This window comes from Odocoileus virginianus, chromosome 18 (genome assembly GCF_023699985.2).
Source record: "Odocoileus virginianus isolate 20LAN1187 ecotype Illinois chromosome 18, Ovbor_1.2, whole genome shotgun sequence".
NCBI lineage: Eukaryota > Metazoa > Chordata > Mammalia > Artiodactyla > Cervidae > Odocoileus > Odocoileus virginianus.
The window spans coordinates 19,947,337-19,969,517 of record NC_069691.1 but is presented as its reverse complement, the minus strand read 5'-3'; the positions used below and the strand labels follow the sequence as shown (position 1 = coordinate 19,969,517).

The window sequence follows — 22,181 nt, the reverse complement described above, 5'->3', positions numbered from 1 at the left end:
GTAGGTTCTTGAGAAGGACACCCACAGTCTTCTTACCTGATTGGGTTGAAGGGAGTGTGAAACCTCAGATAATTGACCTCTGTAGACAAAATTTCTACCTTCATTTCTAAGGATGTATTTGAGAGAGACCGCAAGCATCTTAAGGAGCCCCAGGTGTGGGGATACTGGTCACAGCAAAATGGAAACAGTGGCATGTTGAGGCAAGGAGAGCCTTTGATGGCACTCCAGATCTGATCTCCTCCCATGCTGCAGGGGACAGGTAGCAGCCAGGATGACTGTGGGCGGCTCGGGGTCTTTGTGGTGGGCATGGGGAAGACACAAAACAGCCTGCATCCTCCACAGGCAGGATGTCCGAGGACAAGGGGACCTGAACAGTGGATTCCTTGGGTTAAGAGATGAGGAGCAAAGAACAGATGGATGAGTCATTTCAGTGAAAGATGGCCTTCAGAGAAACAACTATGGCCAGTTGCCCACCCTGTCCCCATCCACCACATCATGAAGTTACATAACCTCCTGTGTGCCTAGGTGCCACTTTAGGATGAGAGAGAGGAGAAGAATAATCCATATTTCCACATTTTCCCAATTAAGACTGGATTTAAATCAGAAGAGAATGAGTTACCTCAAACCAGCTAGCCAATACAGTGATTAAAGGAAAGTTACATTTTTAGTTACATATTAGCCCAAATTGTACAAAAACATATTATATTTTTTTAAAACCCTGGACCAGTTTTTGGATTCTCATTGGGTCCAGCTTTCTGTGGCCATCCAGTCAGAAAAATTCTTAAAATGGCTAAAATTTTAAATGATAAATGAATAAAATAAAATTTTGCACCTATAACTGTTGGTCTGTGTAACTGTCATGGAGTAAACCCCTTCCAGTTTCATCTGTTTAAGCACTAAGCTCCATTGTGGCTGTACTTGGAGAAAAGAAATATTAAGGTTAAATGAGGAGGTTAAGGTTGGGGCCCTGGTCTGATAGGATCAGTGTCCTTATAAGAAGAGACTTTAGATGAGGTATTTTGTTATGCAGTCCAAGCAGACAAATATGGTAACTCACAGCCATCTCTAATCTGATTCAGAGGTCTTAAATATATATCTTTTGAGGGAACAGCAAAGGGAGGACACCATATAACACAGCAATGAAACTAAAATCATCTTTTGTGTTTTTTCCGTATTCAAAATTTTGCATCTCCTGGTATGTCCCCAAAACTCTCTTCTCCCTTTTTTAAACTGCACTAATCAATATAATATTGACTAGCCAGATGTGGCTTTTGAACACTTGAAATTTAGTAAGACTTATTGAGAACCTGATTTTTTAAAATTTAATTTAAAAACCAAAACAGTGTAAAGAATTTTGCCATTAAACACAAATGTATTGTTTCAGCAGGACTAAATTTAACTCTTAATTGTTGCATCACTTAATATATGATGTTTGTGGTGTGTGGGTGGGCACTTTTTCTGATGTTACTCATGCACATATCACTGATCTAGTCAGTGACAATGGACTGCTTCAGTTCAACCAGTTTTTTTCTATGTACTGATATAGTATGATTTTTTTAAACATTTTATGCAGAAAACATGAGCTATAGTAATTCCCATGTAAAATCATTTTTCTAATTAGAGTAATGCATATAAACAAAATTTTAAATTTAAAATAAAGGTGTACTACTGATGCAAAATTGAAAGGACCCCTGGAGAAGGAAATGGCAACCCACTCCAGTATTCTTGCCTGGGAAATCCCATGGACAGAGAAGCCTGGTGGGCTACAGTCCATGGGGTCACAAAAGAGTCAGACACAACTTAGCGACTAAACAACAACAGTAACAATAAAGAAATACAAGAATTGCAAGGCTGTGGCACCAACGCCACTTTTAACTTTTGTCTTCTGTCTCTGGAGCTTTTATATGTGCTATGGTCATTTTATCATTTGAGTTGGATGTTATATTTTGTGCAAAACCCTTGTTTGGATTGTGTAAAGGTGAAAAATACCAAAACAGTTGTCAAATGAAAAATTAATCTGTGATCCCGAACTGAAGATAATCTGGAGAATTAGTACATTCATCACATAAAGTGAAATATGTCATTATACTCTGACCACCTTAAATAAGCATTTTTAAGCCTTTCTCCATTGCACTTTTATGCTATTCATTTGACTGTGGAATCCTGTTGCTTGGTCTTGGAGACATTTTTGAAATAGAATTGAAATGTTTTCTTCTCTATTCCAGATGTTTGCAATAATGTGTGACTGACTTAAATTCTAACAGTAAAAGGATACTTTCTCACAGGGGAAAAAATATTGAATGGAGACAGAAACTAGTACTATGATGTCTTAATTGGTTTAGGCTGCTATAACAAAAAGTACCATACGAGATGGCTTAGACAGTCAAATTATTTGTCACAGTTCTGGAAGCTGGGAAGTCCAAGATCAAGGTGCCAGCAGATTTGGTGTCAGAGAGGACCAGCTTTCTGGTTCATAACATCTTGTCTTCTGCCAGTGTTCACATACGGCAGAAGGGGCAAAGGAGATCTCGGGGGTCCCTTTTAGAAAAAGGGCACTAATTTCATTCATGAGGTCTCCACCCTTGTGGCCTAATCACCTCCCAAAGCCCCCATCTCCAAATACCATCATGTTGGGGATTAGGTTTCAGCATGTGAATTTCAATAGCATATGCTAGAAGAGTTTTTTAAAAGACTGGAAGGAGGTATGTTGCAAATTTCACAAAGAATGGCAGTTGCAGTTTGCTACAGCAGAACAAAATGAAAAGGATGTTTGTTGTATAAAAAGAGACATATTAAGCCAATAATAGTGAAATTTCCTCTCACGAGTCAAAGTCTTACAGTATTAGTTATCAGAAATAAAAATTAAATATTCAAAATGTTTTAAAATAATTTTTAACAGGGTTTGAACTTGTAACTTTGAACTCTTGAATGTGCATATAAACATATACACAAATATTTTTAGATGGAGAAATGGTTAAAAAAGTATTTCAGTTATAGAAACTTTGTTAGGAAATTATGAGAAGCCAAAAAATATAAAAGTTAAAAGATCTTGAGTTAAACAAAGAATTGCCCAAAGAATTCAAGATCTTTTTAATAATATCAAAGATAATTAATCTAAAATTTGAAAAATGGCAAGTACTTTTCTTTAGTTTTAAATGAATCATATGCTATAAATGATACTGCCCAATTGTACCTTGGGTTCATTCTGTGTCAAGGGACTTTCAGATTTTTGGAGAAACATCAATTTGTGACTTAAAAGTTTGTGGTACAGATATTTTTAAAGAAGCCTGTCCTCCAAATAAAGATTTCTATCAAGATGGATAGTGTTCCAGCTTACATTAGATCAAAAGTTTGGATTATAGTTTTTTTTTTTAGTTGAAGTATAGTTGTTTATTTATAATTTTATATTAGTTTCAGGTGTGCAATGTAGTGAGTCAGCACTTTTACAGATTGTGCTCCATTAAAAGTTATTACAAGATAATGGCCTATGCTATACAAAATATCCTTATTGCTTATCTTCTTTATACATAGTAGTTTGTATCTGTTACTCTCATATCCCTAACTTGCCTCCCCCTCTTCAGTGTGATAAACACTATCTGTTTTTATGCTTTCTTTTTAAATTTTTATTGGATTTACAATGTTGTATTAGTTTCAGAATTCGTGGTTTTGTTACGAGAGACGGATGGTGCCTTATTGCCGCGTCCTGCTGTGTGGTGTTGACAGCGCTGAACTTGATCTGAGCCCTGTGTCCCTGGGAAGGGGTACCATACAGGACCCTCAGACTCACTGGTTCTGAGACCTACCTGCTCCGTTCCTCACTGACTATGCCTCCCTGTGTACTTGGTCCCGTAACCCCCGTTTGCTTTTTCAAAGTTTCTCCTTCATTCAATGAAATGTCATAAAAGTTGATTGAAAGGTACAAAGCTGTTCAACATGCAAAGGGTAGTACTTTGCTGTATCTTCATCCAACAACATTTGGCATTTTTATTAACGAGGCTCATTTGTGTTTTATTAGACCTCCAGAAGTTAACATCTTTCTCTGCAGCACTGCACAGCAGTCAAAGACACTGGAAGGTGCAGAGCTCTTCAGAATCAGATAACCCTGGAAGGTTCTCTAAATGCCTCACATTCTTTTGAAGGGACACTCAGTAGTCTTTCTCCTATTACAAAATTTTTCACAATTTTTTTTTAGCATGTAAATTGTATGCATTTAAAATCTGCAAGGTAAAATTCTGTGTAACAAGAACTTGGTAGGGAATGTAACTGTCCACTGTCCAATTGTTATCAAATAGAAATTTTATATAGTCTCTCTCTAAATATATGTGTATATATATTTATACACATATATACCTACTTGGGGTACTTAGACAAAAATAAAAAATGGCATTCCATTCATTTTTCTCCAAGACAGTGTTAAACTCAGGCTTTGGAGCTAGACAGGCTTCTCCCAGAATGTTCTGTGTCTGGAGCACAGTGTTTCGGTTCATGTAGAAATGTGTTTACTAACTTACATCCTCAGCTCACACCTAGGACACCACTAGAGGCAAACATACAAAATTGAAATCATGTGACTTATAGGGATGTTTTGTGCTATAATGCACACTTGGGTCTAGCCCCCACTGCCCTCAGCCCTATCTATCGCATCCTTGAAAGACTTGAAACGCAAACAGAAGACTCCCATCCCTTCTCATTTACTCTCCCACCACAGGGAAGGCCGTGTCCTCCTTGTCTGTCTTTGCCTAGAGTTCCCCAGAGTCAGAGTTTCTGAAGATGGGGGCCCAGCATCAATATTTTTAAAGATAGCAGACCATTGTGATCTGCAATAAACGATGAACAATGTTACGTTTAGTTTGTAAACCTTCTGGAGAGCAAAGGTTTCTTTGTTGCCCTTAATCAGGACACATCCTATAAAGTTAAGAAAGTGTAACTTGAATGTGGGGGTGGGGTATAGGATATTAGAGTTAAAGGGAATTTATAGTCCAAAAGGGACAAGGACTTGTCCAGTCACTCACCCACTCAGTGGTACAGCCAAGAATAGCTGTATGATGGGCAGAATTTTTAAGATGATGTCTATGACCTTTGTTTGCTGGTGTTACTTCTGTGATGGTCTGTCACATGACACAAGGGAGATTACCCAAATGGGCTTAATCTCATCCCCAAAAGCTCTTTAAAAGCAGTGCATTTTTTTCTCCAGCTAGGGGCAGGAGAAGATGTCAGGAAAACTGAAATACTAGGCAGTTTTGACAGGAGGGCAATTCTCTGTTGCAGAGATGGAGGGGGCCTTGTGGAAGGATCTTTTAATGTTATGATATAATAAGTATATATTTTCTGGTCATCCCTGATTCCTGGCAAAGAGCTCCCAAAACCTTTATAATTTCCTGAGTGATAGGGGTGAGAAGAGTATTTTATGTTAATCAAGCCCCTTTCAGCCACACTGGAGGTTATGCTAAGGAGGTGATTCTTGATGGGCCTCTGGATAGCATCAGGATGCTTGGAGGTTCCTCTGGGATTATAGGGTTGGGCTTTTCAATTCCATTCCCCTAACCTCCAGGGAGGAGAGAGGGGCTGCCGATCGAGTTACCCACTAATGGTCGGTGATTCAATCAAGCATGCCTCTGTAATGAAAAAGGAAGAAGGTGAAGTCGCTGATTTGTGTCTGACCCTTGGTGACCCCATGGACTGTAGCCTGCCATGCTCCTCCATCCATGGGATTTTCCAGGCAAGAATACTGGAGTGGGTTGCCATTTCCTTCTCCAGGGGATCTTCCTGACCCAGGGATTGAACCCAGGTCTCCTGCATTAGAGGCAGACCCATTACCATCTGAGCCACCAGGGAATCCAGCTTCCTCTGTAATGAAACCTCCATACAAATCCAGAATCCCCTAGGTTGGTGAGCTCATCCCGCTACTGGGAGGCTGACTCACCCTCCAGAAGCCTACGTGCTCAGGGCTCTTCTCGGTTTCACCCTACATACCTCTTCAGGGTGCTTTCTTTTTATCCTTTTTATAACCTTTATAATAAACCAATAGACACAGTAGTGTTTCCCTGAGTTCTGTGAGCTGTTCTAGCAGATCATCAAACCTGAGGAGGGGTTTGATAACCCCTCCTCAACCCCCAACTTTATAGCTAGTCGGGTGGCTAGAAGTACAGGCTTGCCTGGGCTTGTTACTGGAGTCTGAAGTGGAGGCATCTTGTGGGGCTGAGCCCTTAGTCTTTGGAGTCCTCCACAGGTAAGACAGGAATTGAATTAGACTGTTGGGCATCCAGTTGGTGTCCACAGAAAACAGGGGAATTGCTTGGTGTAGAAAGCCTACAGATTTCATAACCCAGGTGCTGTTGCTAGAAACAGATCACAGATCTTGAGGAGCTGAAAGTGATCCCTAACCAACAGCCAAGACAAAGCCAGGAACCGTAGTTCTACAAAGGCAAGGAACTGAATTTGGCCAACAATTGCAATGAGCTCAGAAGCAATTAATGCACAGAACCACCAAGTAAGAGCCCACCCTGGGCAGCATCTTCATTCTGGCTTTGTGAGACCCTAAGCAGAGACTCCAGCCAAGTTCTTCTGAGCTTCTGATCCATAGAATTGAGATGGTAATATTTCAAGTTACTGAGTTTGTGGCAATCTGTTATGTAGCCGAAGGAATCCACTATACTTGGGTTTTGGAGCCTTTTGCCTTCACAGCATTCGATATCTTCATAGACTGACAGATGACTGGTTCTTCTGTGTTGCTCATGAGGGTGCAGAGGTTTAGAGAGGTCAAGGAATTCAAGCTGAGCTATCATTTCTGCTAGTGAAAGCCATTGTTGGGTGGCTGCCAGGAGCCAGGCATCAATAACTGCGTGCTTTGCATTTGTTACTTGCTTCTCAATCACTATATATAAAGTGTATGGAATTTCCCATTTTTGCAGTTAAAAACCCAGGGCACACTATGGCACATAAGTGGCCCAAGACATGCTGCTGGTAAGTGCAGAGGTTCAAATCAGGTCTGTCTGACCCTGTGGTTTTGTGCTGATGACACCAAATGCTCTTGTATTAGTTTGGTAGGGCTACTACAGCAGAGTCCCACAGACCGAATGACTTAAGCAATAGAAATTTATCTCCCAGTTCTGGAGGCTAGTAGTCCAGGATCAAGGTCTCAGTCAGGTTGGCTTCCTCTGATAGCTATGATGGAAGGTTCTGTTCCATGCTTCCTCCTGTTTCTTAAAAAATTTATTTCATATTAAAAAAAAATATTTATCTTTGGCTGCATTGGGTCTCAATTGCAGTGCAATGGGATATTTATTGTAGCCTGTGTGCTTGTCCCTAGTTGTGGTTTCAGAGTCCAAGAGCTCTGTAGATGCAGTGCTCGGGCTTAGGTCTTCCATGACATCAGGGATCTTAGTTCCCCAACCTGGCATCAAACCTGTGTGCCCTGCATTGGAAGGTGGATTCTCAACCACTGGAGAGTCTGGTAACTTGTTGTCAATCATTGGCATTCCTCGGCTTGTAGAAGCATTACCCTAATCTTGCCATCACATGGCATTCTCCTTATGCTCATCTGCTCTGTGTTCAAATGTCCTGTTTTTACATGGACTCAGTCATGTTGGACTAGTGCCCACCCTCATGACCTCCACCTGGGACAGACCTCAGCTGCAGCCCTTCAGAAACACACCAGTGTGCAGCTGTGTGTTGCCTCGCCCCCTTAATGCTCGAGGTGGAGGTTGAAATCCGTATCCAGGCCCTAGGAGAGGGATTAAAGGAAACTCCGGGTTTCTTTTCCTGCCCTTTCAGTCTTCCTGTTCCTTATCACTCCATCCCATGCCTTCTGGCGGTCTCAGTCTCCTCAGATCCCCGTGAAAGGAAGTTGTCAAACCCTCCCAACCTGTTGCCCCTGCTTTGCGATCGAATCCTGCCTGGTCTCTGCAGTGTGATCTAGAGCCCTCCATTTCCCACTGGGTGAGTCCTGCTGGTGGGGAAGGGAGGGGTGGGTGGAGGTGTGACGGCATTGATGGGGCTTCCTGTGACAACGGGGCACAGGCTGCAGGTCAGAAAACTCCTGCTACCATCACTTTTCTTGCTTGTTTTTTCTTTTACCAGAGGTGAGCTGATCAACAGTGGGGGGAAAAAAAAACAAAAACACTGCCATTTGTGAACCTTATATTGTGAGCCAGGCTGTGTTCTAGGGACTTTATATATAAGACCTCACTTTATTTTCCTTATGTTACTCAGTGTTTTATAGTTTCCAAAGTATATTTTCTCATCTGAACTTCACTGCATCCTTTGGAGACTTTATTTCCACTTTTGGACGGAAAGTCACTAGACTGATATCACCCGATAAGTGATGTAGGTAGGACTGAAACCTCGATCACAGAGGCAGCCAGGCTTTCCCGTGGGAACAACTGAAGCTTCCTCCTGTTCTGGGGAAACTTTCAGGATTTGCCTCCTTCTAAGGCCCCTGTGGAAGGCGGCCACATCTATGGGCCCTGCTCCATCCTGACATTTGTATGTACGTTCCTCTCTCACCTACATTCATGCAGGCACACACATGAGCCCTGTGATCTCACTTTTGGGAAGAAACCGTGACATGAATTTGAGAGGCTCTCTTGAGGGTTCTACGTCCTCCCCATCAGCGTGTACCACCCTCTGCTCCCAGGAGAGCCATCCGAGGTATGCCTCAGTTCAGGGCTGTCACAATTCCCAGCTGGGGCTTCTGTCTTGAGTCTTTGCTATCTGTTCTTTGGGGAGCGCAGGTCGGGCAGGCAGTGGGTGCTCTGTGAAGAATGGTGGTGGTCTGTTTTTATGTATTAGAAAACTATTGCTATATAACGAATTACCCCAAATCTGGCAGCTTGCAACAACATGTATATGCTATCTCCTAGTTTCTGTGGGGCAGGAATGCAGGCAAGATTTAACTGGGTGCTTCTGGCTTAGGGTCTCTTATGAGGCGGCCATCAAGCTGTCACCCCAGTCCTGCAATCATCTGGGGCTGGTAGGTCCACTTCCAAGTTCATTCCAGGGGTGGGGTTTCTCAGAGGCCTCAATTCCTGTCTGGCTAGGGGCTTGGATTCCCTCACCACGCAGGCCTCCCCACCGAGCTTCCTGATGGGCCTCAGAACACGGCAGCTGGCTTCTTCTAGAGCCAGTGACTCGAGAGAGAGCCCAAGGCAGAAGGGGCAGTCTCCTGTTACCTAATTTCAGGTGTGACATAGCGTCGCTTCTGCCTGTCCTGCAGATCTCATCGATCAGTGCTGGGATGGTGTGGGAGAGACTAGGCAAGGGGTGGGGTCAGTGGGAGCTGTCTTGCAGGCCTGTCTGCACAATTTGTCTATGCAAGTATTTAATATTTTCAGAGAGCTTCTCATACATGCCTCATTAAAAAATTTTTTTATCCTCATGGATTTAATCTCATTTTCCCAGTAAATTAAAAGCCTGTCAAAGGAAGAGAATGTCACATTTCTACATCACTTGCCCCTTGCTACCCCCAATCCTCCCAACCCATACTAGTAAACAAAACAAAATAAACCAAGCTTCTATGGATTTGGAAAAGTATTTTTGCATGAATTAGGTAGGCTGCTTTTCCTTCGGCCTCTGTGAAGTGCGATGCAGAGAAGAAAGGGCTGGACCAGATGTTCTCTAAGGACGCTTCCAGCTGCAAGATCTTGTTCTAAAGTGGATGGAAGTGTCCCCATGTGACCGGTGCAAAAACCAAGGCAGAGAAGGGAGGCAACCCAACTCCCCCAGCGAAGTCTACGGCAAAGCTGGGAGCCGAACACAGTGTCAGGGCTCTTGGGACTGGTTAAGTCTGAGCCAGCCAGCACTTTACCTGTTGTCTTAGTAGCGTTACTAGTACTACTAGTTCTCTGACCACCACCACCACCACCTCTGCCATTTATTCCGTACTTACTAGTTGCCACATCTGTTTCAAGGGTTTATGTTATTCACATGAGTCACAATAATCTTAGGCCATAGGAATGATTCTCATTTCCCAGGGAACTGATCTAACCTTCAGTGAATTTTTCCCAAATGATTGGCCCCAAGTCACCAAGGAATGAGTAGAAAGCAAGGGTGTGACATTTCGAGGCTGGGGGGAAGATGTAGAGAAGCAGGATGCACCAGATGCTGGGGGCCTTCCTCCCAGCCTCCCCTCCCCTTCCTTCCCCCTGGAAACATCTGGCAAGGCAGCTGCACTGCCAGCATCTGCCATCAGCCCATCACCCTATGCTGAGAGGGTGAAGTGACCCCTAGGGACACCCGTGTGCAGGATGACTTGGACTCTGGAATTGTCTGACTGTCTCACATGGGTGGACTGCTACACTGTAAGCCAAGTACAATATAGGGAAGAAAATGTAATGTACTGCTTTACAGAAAATGTGACTTCAGGCTGCAGAAGCAGCTGTCAGTGTGGTGGGCTGAGACAGGAGTGAGGCCTCCAAATGCAGTCTCTGGGTGGCCGCCCTCCCCTCCCCGAGTCGGCTGTAGGACGAGGCTAAGCCTCTACCTTTCTTTCACAAACCCTGGGCTCCTCTCCTCCTGTCTCAGGACATTCACCTCTCATTCCCTGGATTTAGACTGCTCACCTTGCCCTCCTCCTTGACGTGCTCTGGCCTACCAAACAGAGGCCCGAGTGCATGCGTGTTAAGTCGCTCCCGTCCTGTCCAACTGTGTGCGACCCCATGGACTCTAGTCCCCCGCCCAGGCTCCTCTGTCCGTGGGATTGTCCAGGCAAGAGTCTGGAGTGGGTTGCCGTGCCCTCCTCCAGGGGACTGGCCCAACCCAGGGATTGAACCCATGTCTCTTACATCCTCTGCATTGGCAGGCGGTTCCTTTACCACCAGCGCCGCTTGGGAAGCCCTCAGTAGCAGCTCTGAAAACTTCCAAAAGAAGTTCCAGCTTCTCCCTGAGGCCAGGGGCTCTGAACACAGAGATCTGCTGATGCACTCAAGAGACTGTTAGAAGAAGAAAATTATCTTGTCATGCTTGGGAGTCTTTTCCAACAAAGGGAAGGCTAAACTTCACAGTTCACTGTATCATCTTTCTTTTTTTTTTTTTTTTGGGTTTTAAGGTTTTTTTTTTTTTCTTTAAACAGTCTGGTCCCTGATGAGGGCCTCTCCACCGCCCCTCTCCAGTTTGGCTACAGTTCTGAACGTCGCTCGATTTTGAGCAGCTCCACCTTGAACACCAAGGTTGCACCACCTGGAATCTTTGGGGGAGCTCCCCGCTCTCCATACCCCAGCTCTGATGGAATCACCAGCTTCCGCTTTTCTCCCTCACACATCCCTAGCAGCCCCTGGTCCCAGCCCTTGATGACCTGGCCTGTGCCCAAGGAGAAGACAAAGGGCTGGTTCTGGGGCAGGCTGCTGTCAAACTCTGTTCCATCTTCTAGCTTCCCCGTATAGTGCATGTGCAGGACGTCCCCTTTCCGAGATTTGATGGGACAGTGGTCTACCCTTTTCTTGACTCCAATCTGCAGCTTCCGTTTGCCCTCGGCCCCTGTGGCCATGACCAGGGCGCTCAGGCAGATGGACAGTACTGTCAAGACCCAGCTCAGCCTCATCTCTCTCCTCGCCGCGCCCCCGGAGTCAACCCAGTCGTGCCGCCGTCTGTGCGCAGGCGCATCATGCTGTATCATCTTTCATATGTTCCTTCCAGAATTTCTCTCCCAATCTCATGTGCAGGAAACTGAGGCTTGGAGACGTTCAGCAACTGGTCCAGGTTAGACAATCCGTGAGCAACAGAGTCAGGATTTGGACTCAGGCATGTGTAGCCTGAGCCACCGGCTGCGGGCCTGACAGCAGCGAGTGCCTGTCACACGCCGGGCTAGACATTTCCTGGCTTTGATTTTAAGCCTTGCAACAACCCTGTGAGATAGGTGTTTGGGGGCCACTTTATGGATGAGAAAACAGATTCAGCAAGGTTAAGGAACTTGCCCAAGGACGCAAAGCTTAGGCTTGGCAGGAATCAAGAGGCATTTGGAATGCCTTGTAGGGCCTCCCTTCCTCCAGTCTTCAGGGCCAAGAGGCAATTCCAAGCTCTAGGTGCTCCAGATTAGAACAGCCCTTAGTGAGACTCCACATTTGCATCAGGAGGATGCAGGGTGGATCCAGGACTGCATGTCCCTCCCTTCTGCTCATGGCTTCATCGTCGCACCTGCCCCGAGACCAGCAGGACCATCTCCCTGCCCCTTCAGCCATGGTTATGACAGTCACCCCAGATCCCCTGGAGGAGGAACACTCTAGTGTTCTTCCTTGAAAAACCCCATGGACAGAGGAGCCTGGTGGGCTACAGTCCACGGGGTCACAAAAGAGTCAGACATGGCTAAAGCGACTAAACAGCAGCAGCATAGGAAGCCTAGGACTGCTGGGGCATTACTCAGCCCCTGACTTTCATTCTGATACCCCCTTTCTGATCTCATCTCCTCCCCTTTCCAAATGCTACAGTATTTCCATGCTGGTCCCTGGAATTAGTGTCAACAATTCCCTCTGTACTCTTAGCCTTTCCTTTGCATGTTGAATGCTCTTGCCTCCGTAATCATATTACATGTTTTGCCACAGGGGCACATTGGATGGGATGGATTGTCATCTCATGGGACTGTTCTGCGCTTTGCAGGGCATTTAGCATCCTTGGCCCATCTGCACACTAGATGCCCAGTGAGAGGACAATGAACCTCACTGTGACTTGACTCTCCTGAAAGATCCTATTCACCTGCACTTCTATCAAGTGGTTTTCTCCCCAACAGCCCTCCCCTACTGGGCCTGCTCTCCTTGCTCCTTATTGCTGCTTCCAGATCACTCTGCCGCCCTTCTGCCTAACTGCTCCGGACTAAATGTAAATTGCACATCATTAGACCTCTCCCCCTTCTAATCACCACCATCTACTGATCTCCAGGCCCTCCCTCTAATTCCTTGTAGGCCCTGGTTCCTCTCCAACACCACTCCTCTCTAATTCCTGGTGACCCTCATATTTCTGTAGATGAGACTTCCAGGATTTCCCTGGTGGTCCATTGGTTAAGATTCTAAGCTTCCACTGCAAGGGAGCCAGGTTCAATCCCTAGTCAGGGAACTAAGATCCCACATGCTGAGGGCTGTGGCCAAAAAAAATAGAAGCGTTTTAGCAATGAGACTTCCAATGCCCTATCTCTCGGGTCCTTTGCCTAATCTTTAATGGTTGTATCTGCTACGTTACTTCAGACACTCACTCCCCTGGTCTTATCCTAGAATGTGTCATTAGGGGAACTGCAGCCTTTCCCTAAAGTCAGTTTCAGTTGTCCCACATTTTGTTCATCACTTTCTGTTTTTCCAGTTCATGTCTGAACTTCTGAAATCCTTCACTGTACCAGGACTACACTGCGTGGAACCGTCTGCCTTTTGCTCATTCCTCATGCCTTCTCTAACTGTGCTCTTGCCCCAGAGCATTTGCACTGCTTTTCCCCAGATACCTACAGGGTTAGGTAACTCCTCACCTTCTTCTGAAGCTCTGCTTCAGTAGCATCCTTCACAGTGAGACTTTAAAGGGACCCTCCCCCTGATATTACTACTCCTTATTCTCTTATGGTTTATTTGCCTCCATTGTACTTAACACTAGGATAATATAGATTTTCATTTTTATTTATTCCTCTGGGGTGGAAGTTTTATGAGGGCAGGGAGTTTTGTTCACTGTAACCCAGTGTCTAGAACAGTGCTTGGCACACAGATGGTTATCCATAAATATTTGTTGAGTGAAAAAAAATGTCCAAGGGCTGCATTCTGAACTCAGTCCAGTCAGACTACAAAGTTCCTCCTCCAACTCCATGTTCTTTCAAAATGAGCTCTGGTTAGGAATTAGGCTGTGAAAGCTACTGAGTCAGTAGCTTTTCTCTGGATATGGGGAGGAGCATACGGAAGGGACACCAGGGAATAGCCAGATGTGGGTGATTGGCAAAATAGTACCAACTACAGTTTTGAGCAAAGGTGAAAATTCAGAGGATTTGCTGATCTCACAAGGGCACAAAGCCAGTCTCACTGCTGCTTTATTCTGTTCTTTTTCTTCCCTTCTTAATCTCCCTCTCTTCCCTATTCGATTTATTGTTCTATTTTTCTTTCTTCTTTCCCTCTCTGCCTCACATTTACCTCTCACTCCTTGACCCCTTTTCTCCTCTCCTTAGCTCTCTCAAAGAACAGAGCACATTATTTTTTTGGAAAGAATGTTAATTTTTAGTATGTGGGAAGACTGAAATTGCCCCCTTTCTGGAGATTCCCTTGAGCACCCTGCTCTTTAATGAAATAAATGGCCTGAAGGAAGATGCAGTGAGTGGAGGGTAGTTGGTGGGTCTGTCCACACTGAGATTCTCTCTCCCTCCCTGTTTGGCCTCTGATGTCCTTGGGAGATGGACAGGGCTGGGCAAACTTACCACTGGCCCTGGGATCTGTGCTACTTCTAGAAAAAAGAAATGACAGCCTAGGGATGTTGAAGAAATTAGAAAGCCTTCTTGATGGTGAATCTTGAAGCTGGTAGAAAAGCATAACCCTGTTCCTGAATGCCAGGTTTTCATTTCCTTGGATAAGTTGGACTAAAGGATGCTAGTTTCTCTGCCTTCTCAATGAATTAGCCTCCAACTGTTGCAAGTGGTAGAACCAAGGAGTATAGTTTTGATGGGACACCCACCCCACCAGGGGGAAGTGACAGTGACCAGGAATGTGCACCACGCAGAATTTGGTGGGCTTCATCGAGATGTGTATGCAGTGGCATGGGAAGAATAAGGACCGGTCTCCAGTGAACTCGAGTGCAAATCTTTGCTGTGTTATTTTCTGCCTCTGAAGCCATGTTCATGTTACTTAACTGCTTTGTGCCTTAGTTTCCTCTTCTATCGAGAGGAGATCAGGACTGGAGATGACGTGTGATAACGGTAATGCGGGCAGTGATGCAGATGAACGTGAATTAGCACATTTACTCTGTGCCAGAACTGTGCTAAGTGTGCCCATTAGTCCCCATGAAGTGCCCAGAACACTGTTTGGCACTTAATGGCCATTTAATACCTTTTAGGTAGCATTATATGCAGTGCTGTGTAGCAGAATCACTTTGGGGATGTGACTCTTTAAGACACATGATTATTTGAAGTCATTTCTCTGTAGTGAGATGGAGAAGTTCAGCTTCCCTGGAATCTTGATAGAGAAAAGAGTATTCATCTAGGTGGATTAGGTTATGGCTACAGAAAGAAACTACAAAATCTCAATAGCTTTACCCAACAGAAGCATATTTCTCACTCCATGTCAAGGGGGGTCAACCCAAGTTCTGCTGATCATTGTCACTCAGAGCTGTGGGCTGATGGATACTCCATCTCGAAATTTGTTTCCATAATTACCCAGTCAGAAAGAAAGGAAGACTGGAATACAGATGCAGCAATTAAATACTTCTGTCCAGAAGTAATACATGTCTCTCTTGCTCACATGTGTGTGGCCAAGGCAAGCCACTTGGCCACACATAACTTGAATGTGGTAGAGAAATACAATCTACCATGCATATATTCCAGGAGAATGAAAGTATTTAACAGCTCAGTGACACCATAGAAGGGCATGCTCTGGATATTAATGTCATTGTTTATAAAGAATGGATAAGAGCTCCCATGAGCTGAGTACCTAGTATATGATAGAGTGTGCCAAGGACTTAGCATTCATGTATGAGCTAATCATAATCTCATTATGGTAAGGTAGAAATGGAGGCTCAGGCATGTTTCCTAACAAAGGCATCATAGGTATTAAGGATAGCATGAACACAGTCTGCTCAGGTTTTCTGGATTTACAGAGAAATCCTTAAAAAAAGAATAGTGCACTAGAAGACTCAGAGACTGGTTTCTAGTCCCACTTCCTAATGTTTAAAGTCTGAGCACGTGTGAGGATGGCAAACACATCTTGAGTGTCAACTCTGACAGATTTGTGTTGGCTGCTGGAGAGCTGCAGTAAGAAGGCTTTCCAATGGGAAAGACTAAAGTGAGATTGATTAACAATGTCTGCTGTGGGCATGCGGTGGGTGGCAGCATGAAAAACAGGTGTTTACCATCTCTGGGCATATTTCTTAACTTCTCTGTGTTTCAGTTGTATCACTTATGAAGGAAGGTTAATGAAACTTGTGTGAGGGAAAGTAGTAGATTGTTCAGGATGGTTTCTTGATGTCTTCAGAGGCCACCAAAATGTGTGTTCCTAGCTGCAAATATTGCAACTTATTGTATGCACACTGTTCCATCATGAAGTCATGAGAATCCATTTATATGTGTGGGATGGGACAGAGGAAGGCAATTCAACAGAGTCATTGAAAATTGCTCCTAAGGAGAGTCGAGTTGGAGGCCTTTGACAGGAAGGATGAATCACTTATTGGCAGCTAAGGGAGCCAATCATCACTGGACTTCTGTGAACTGGACACGCCTCCTGGTCTTTAAATCCAAGGGCTCTGTTTCTCAGTCTGGGGTGATATGTTGGGGAGATTCGAGTCCTCAGATAAACATCTCATCTTTTCAGCAGTGATTTAGGGAATATGAGCAATATATTTTTCCTAAGATAGGCAAGGTGGATTAGGATCCAAATGGAAAATAGATGACACACTCAAAGGATTTAATCAAAGAGATTTTAATTAAGGTTCTTTTAAAGATCCAGTGAAGCATACTGTAAATTGTAAGCTTTTTTGAGCAAAAATCAACTTGAACTAAGCAGTGCCAAACCAGAAGTGATTATTAGGAGTCTTCCCCCAACAAGGTTTCCCTGGTGGCTCAGATGGTAAAGAATCCACCTGCAATGCAGGAGACCTGGGTGCAATCCCTGGGTTGGGAAGATCCCCTGGAGAAGGGAATGGCAGCCCACTCCAGTATTCTTGCCTGGAGAATCCCCTGGACAGAGGAGCCTGGCGGGCTATGTCTATGGGGTCACAAAGAGTCACACAAGACTGAGTGACTTTCATTTTCACTTTCCACCAGCAGGAGCTGGAGAAAAGACTTAAAGAGAAAAGACAGACACAAAACAAGGACATTATTTGACTGGGTATGGCCTGAGCCTTGTTTGGGAAATGCTAGCTGGCTATTTGTGATTGTGCTTAGATTTTTATTTTTTTAACTTTGAAGCATTTACTGGCAGAGGTTTTGGTTTGTATGCATAGGCTGATGGAGTATTGGAACCAACTTGTTCTAATATCCTCCCTCATTTAACAGTTCTGTTTACAGACAGGAATTCCCTGGTGGCTCAGATGGTAAAGCGTCTGCCTGCAATGTGGGAGACCCGGGTTCGATCCCCAGGTCAGGAAGATCCCCTGGCGAAGGAAATGGCAACCCACGCCAGTACTCTTGCCTAGAAAATTCCATGGATGGAGGAGGCTGGTGGGCTACAGTCCATGGGGTCGCAAAGAGTCGGACATGACTAGCGACTTCACTTTCATTTTATTTACAGACATGTGGTCAGGAGATGCTCGGGGGTCAGCAAGAGCAGGAGAACTCCATCACCTTGTAGGCCCTCACGGTGAAGGTTGGGCGTCACTAAATGATGCTGATGGTCCTTTTAGAGCTCTTTTAAAAATGTATTTATGTATTTATTTTTGACTGTGCTGCGTCTTTGCTGTTGCACGGGCTAGTTGCAGCCGCAGGATTCTCACTGCGGTGGCTTTTCCTGCTGTGGAGCGCCGGCTCTCGGGTACACGGGCCCGAGTAGTTGGGGCACACGGGCTCTTGGAGCACAGGCTCAGGAGCTGTGGCACAGATTTCGGTGCTCCGTGGCACGGGGGGCTTAGTTACTCTGCGGTTTGTGGGATCTTCCTGGATCAGGGATGGAACCCTTGTCTCCTGCATTGGCAGGTGGATTCTTTACCACTGAGCCAGTAGGAAGCCCTAGAGCTCTTTTGTTCTTGTTGTGCCTGCTTTAGAGAATTTTATCTTCTCTTCTCTTTAACAAAGGAGGCCATTCCAGCCCACCAGTTGGACTGACAACCTCTGCTTCCAGTTCTGTCTGTGTTGTCCTGGAAACCTGTCTAAGCTTCTGGGCCAGAACAGGGGGGTTGTCCTATTTTCTTCTCTTGGTACCACTCTCCCACCAAAAGCCGAGCAGTCCTCTTGACCTCAGAGCAGATGCCTCCATGAGGGTGAAAAAGGAAAGGCTTTTAACTGCATTGCCAACTATGGCAGCCTGTAGCTATATGTGACTATTTATAAAATTAATTACCCACTCATCTGCTGATGGACACTTAGGTTGCTTTCATATCTTAGTTACTGTAAATAATGATCCTATGAACACTGGGGTATTTATGTCTTTTTGAATTAGTGTTTTTGTTTTCTTTGGTTAAATACCTAGGTGTGGAATTGCTGGATAGTATGGTAGTTCTATTTTTAATTTTTTGAGGAAACTCCATACAGTGTTCGAGGGTTCCCTTTTCTCCTAATTCTTGCCAGCACTTGTTATTTCTTGCCTTTTTGACAATAGTCATGCTGACAGGTATGAGGTGATACCTCATTGTGGGATATATACACAGTGGAATATTACTCAACCATAAAAAAGAATGAAATGTTGTCATTTGTGACAATGGATGGAACTGGAAGGTATTATGCTTAGTGAAATGTCAGTGAAAGAAAAATACTATATATTTTCACTTACTTGTAGAATTTAAAAAATAGAAAACAAAAGCAGACTCAGATACAGAGAACAAGCTAGTGCTACCAGTGGGGCAGGGGGAGGGGGAGGGCAAAATAACTGAAGGGGATTAGGGTACAAATTATTAGGTATAAAAGAAATAAGTTACAGGGTTGTAATCAGGGAATATAATCAGTTTATAATCAGTATTTTATAATAACTTTGTATGAAGTAGAATCTATGAAAATATTGAACTACTATGTTGCACACCTGAAACAAATATTTTACTAGTCAATTATACTAAACTAAATAAAATGAAAAATTTAGGCCCTGGGTCACACTAGCCACATTTCAAGGGCTCAGTAGCCACACATGGCTTGTGGCCATTATGCAGTATTGGTGCATAATGTCTCCGTCATCACTGATGATTTTATTGGACAGACTGGTCTGGATTCTTGTGTCTGGATGGCAACATGGCTATCGACAGGATTCTGACTTCACCCACAGGATTCTCTCCCTGATGATTAACAACCTTCTTTGGACTGGTACAATTTTTCTATTACATATTTTTCTGTATATCCAGCAAAATAGCAGAGATAATGATAATTGCAGCCACATGTATTTAGGTCTTAATATGTGCTAAACAGGGTGCTAAGGTTTTTAAAGACATTATGTCCTTTCATCACTCCTACAACCCTAAGGAAGACACTACTACTGTCTCCATTTTAACATTGCAAAAACTGAGGTTCAGAGAAATTAAGTGACCACACAGCTATTTGGTTACACCACATGAAACTGCCAATTTTTTTTTTTTTTAAGAAAATAGCAATTTTATATTGTTAAACTTCATAGTGTTTGGCGGAGTCAGATTTTGAATCCAGTTTCATTGTCAAGGTCAGTGTGGCTGAGCCTTTTTAAGGGACCACCTGGAAAACTGCTTCCTTAGGACTGTTCAAGTATTAAGTGAAATAACACTGATTCTGTTCCTGGTGCATGGTTGGGCTCATGAAATGCTACTTCTTTATGTTTTTTCACCCTTTGGTCAGTCCCGCTGTCTCAGGAGGCAGAGCACAGCTGTCTAAGCAGATAGGGCCAGTGAGACTGGGAGGAGGGGGCCTCTGCCATTGACCAGATTCCCTCCCAGGGACCTGGAAAAGTTCATCTTCCTCGCCAAGACCTCCCCACCCTTCCCTCCGCCACTCCCACCCCTATCTTTCATGGAGCCTGTTCTGCTCGGAAGGGTCAGGGTCATTTCCTCTGGGTTTTGAGCAGAGGGAGGGGTGATGAACACTGGCCCTTCCTATCCCTCATGCCCTCAACAGCCCCAGAACATGCATTTCATCAGCACACCCCTCCCAGGGAAGGGCTGGCCGCTGCACTGAGCGTGTCAGCTGGTTTGGTAAGCCGTGCACCAGACCTCCTGCACGCTGTAACCCTGTTTTCATGATTGTTTCTGGCAAGGAGCCCGATCTGAAATTCCTCCCCCTTTTATTTGGCAAGAGAGGCGAGAAGTCCCTCTTGGCTGAGGGGCCTGATGTTTGGGTAGGGTTTTAGGACCTGAGGGGTATTTTCCATCCACACGAGAAACCTTTGTCTCTCTAAAGCAATAGCATGGGGCTGCTGGATTTAGCAGATGAAGCTACAGGATACCCAGTTAAATTTTAATTTCAGGTAAATAACAGATAATTTTTTAGTAAGCATATAAACCATGCACTATTTGGAATGTACTTCTACTAAAATTATTTGTGGTTTATCTGAAATTCAGATTTACCTGGACATCCTGTTTTATTTAGCTGCCTTCCAATAGTAGGACTTCTGTCCATCCTTTAGGTACCAGGCCATTTATAATGATGTTAAGGATGTGTTGTTGTTTTAGTTGCTAAGTCACATCCGCATAGACTGTAGCCCACCAGGCTCGTCTGTCCATGGGATTTCCCAGGCAAGAATACTAGAATGGGTTGCCATTTCCTTCTCCAGGGGATCTTCCTGACAAGGATTGAACCTGCGTCTCCTGCACTGGCAGGCTGATTCTTTACCACTGAGTCACCTGGGAAGCCCGTTAAGGATGCTTAGGACTGAAGAAAGCTAGATCTAGTTTCACCAGATACACCCTGCTTTCATATTGAGAGTACCTCATGGAAGCGGCGGAGTGGAGTGACTTAGACTACGGTTCTCCTATGTGGTCTGTGGCCCGGCAGCAATCAGCATCACCTGGTACTTGGTAGAGAGCACATCCTTGGGCCCCTCCTTGGACCTCTTGAATCAGGCAGTCTGGGGGTGCCTGGCAGGCTGTGTGTAACAAGTCCTCTGCTTGCTGCTGATGCAGCCTGAGAACCAACGGTTTAGACTCTCAGCAAGAGCTTTAGGGATCAGACACACCTGGGCCAAAGCTCAGTCCCACCATCTACTGCTTGTGTGAACTTGGCCTCATGACTTAACCTCTCTGAGCCTGTTTCTTCCGGAGTATAAAAAGGAACATAACACTTTACTTAGGGATGGATGAAGGGGTAAATGGAGTTATATATTCTAAAGTGCAGTCCATAGTGCCTGTAAGAATGCACACAATGCTTACTCTTATTTTTTTTAAACTTAAAAAAAAATTGTTAATGTTCTGGTTACACCATGTAGTATGTGAGATCTTAATTCCCTGACCTGTTTCAAACCCATGTCCCCTGTATTTGAAGTGTGGAATCTTAACCACTGTACCACCAGGGAAATCCCTTTTACTCTTATTTTTATAACACAAGTGGAGGTCTGATCATGTCCTGAGACAAAATTCATGGTCAGCATGACAAGCCCCTTGTTACAGAGGAAGTTTCTTTCTGTTCCATTAAAAAGTGCCTCTAATGCCCAGGACTTTACTTGCCAACAGTCCTGTGCAGGGAGGAAAGAATTAAGAGGACAAGGGGACAGGGAGAGAAAGAACCTGTAGGAATTGGTTTTCTGACCCACAGATTATACCCAGAACAGAAGGCCATGCTCACTTAATGCACTTTGTTCAGTGCTCAGCTCAGAACAGTTGTCCAAAGGCAGAGGTTTTTTTCTGTTTGCTTCTGTCTTTTCATGGAAAGGAGAAGGAAAGGAGGCTCTGAGAGGTGAGGACCTGTGGGAGCTCCTGTCGAGGGAGGGAGTTAACACCCTCAGGCGTGTTTCACAAGTCAAGTCTGGGGCGCCCACCTTACAGCTAGCCCAGGGTTCTCAACTTCGGCACTCCTGATGTTTTGGGGCAGACAATTCTTTGTGATAGGGTTGTCTGGAGCATGTTGAGCAGTAACTCAGGTCTCTACCTACTAGTGCCAGTAGCCCCTCTAATCTTCTATCACAGTGCTGACAGCCAAAACCATCTCTCCACTTTGCCAAATGTACTGGGGCAAGGGGTGAGGAGGAGTTGTCAAACTCCCTTGAATGAGAATCACCAGTCAAGACTGACCACACAATACCTGCTCTAACAGTTTTCACAGCTACCATTTATTGAGCATTTACAAGGATCATCTCTAATCCCCATGCTCATATTGTAAGGAAAGTTTTCCTTTTAAAGCATGATTTAAAGTTGAAACTGAGGCTCAGACAGTTAAAAGTAACTTGTCCCAAATCGAACAGCTGGGAGACCTGGACTTCTGACTG

General features: G+C 44.5%; 1 pseudogene; it reads right to left on the bottom strand.

The window, feature by feature from the left end:
• Positions 1-11,014: 11,014 nt before the first annotated feature.
• On the bottom strand, positions 11,015-11,601 carry LOC139039420 (peptidyl-prolyl cis-trans isomerase FKBP2 pseudogene; annotated as a pseudogene).
• Between the last annotated feature and the right edge of the window lie 10,580 nt (positions 11,602-22,181).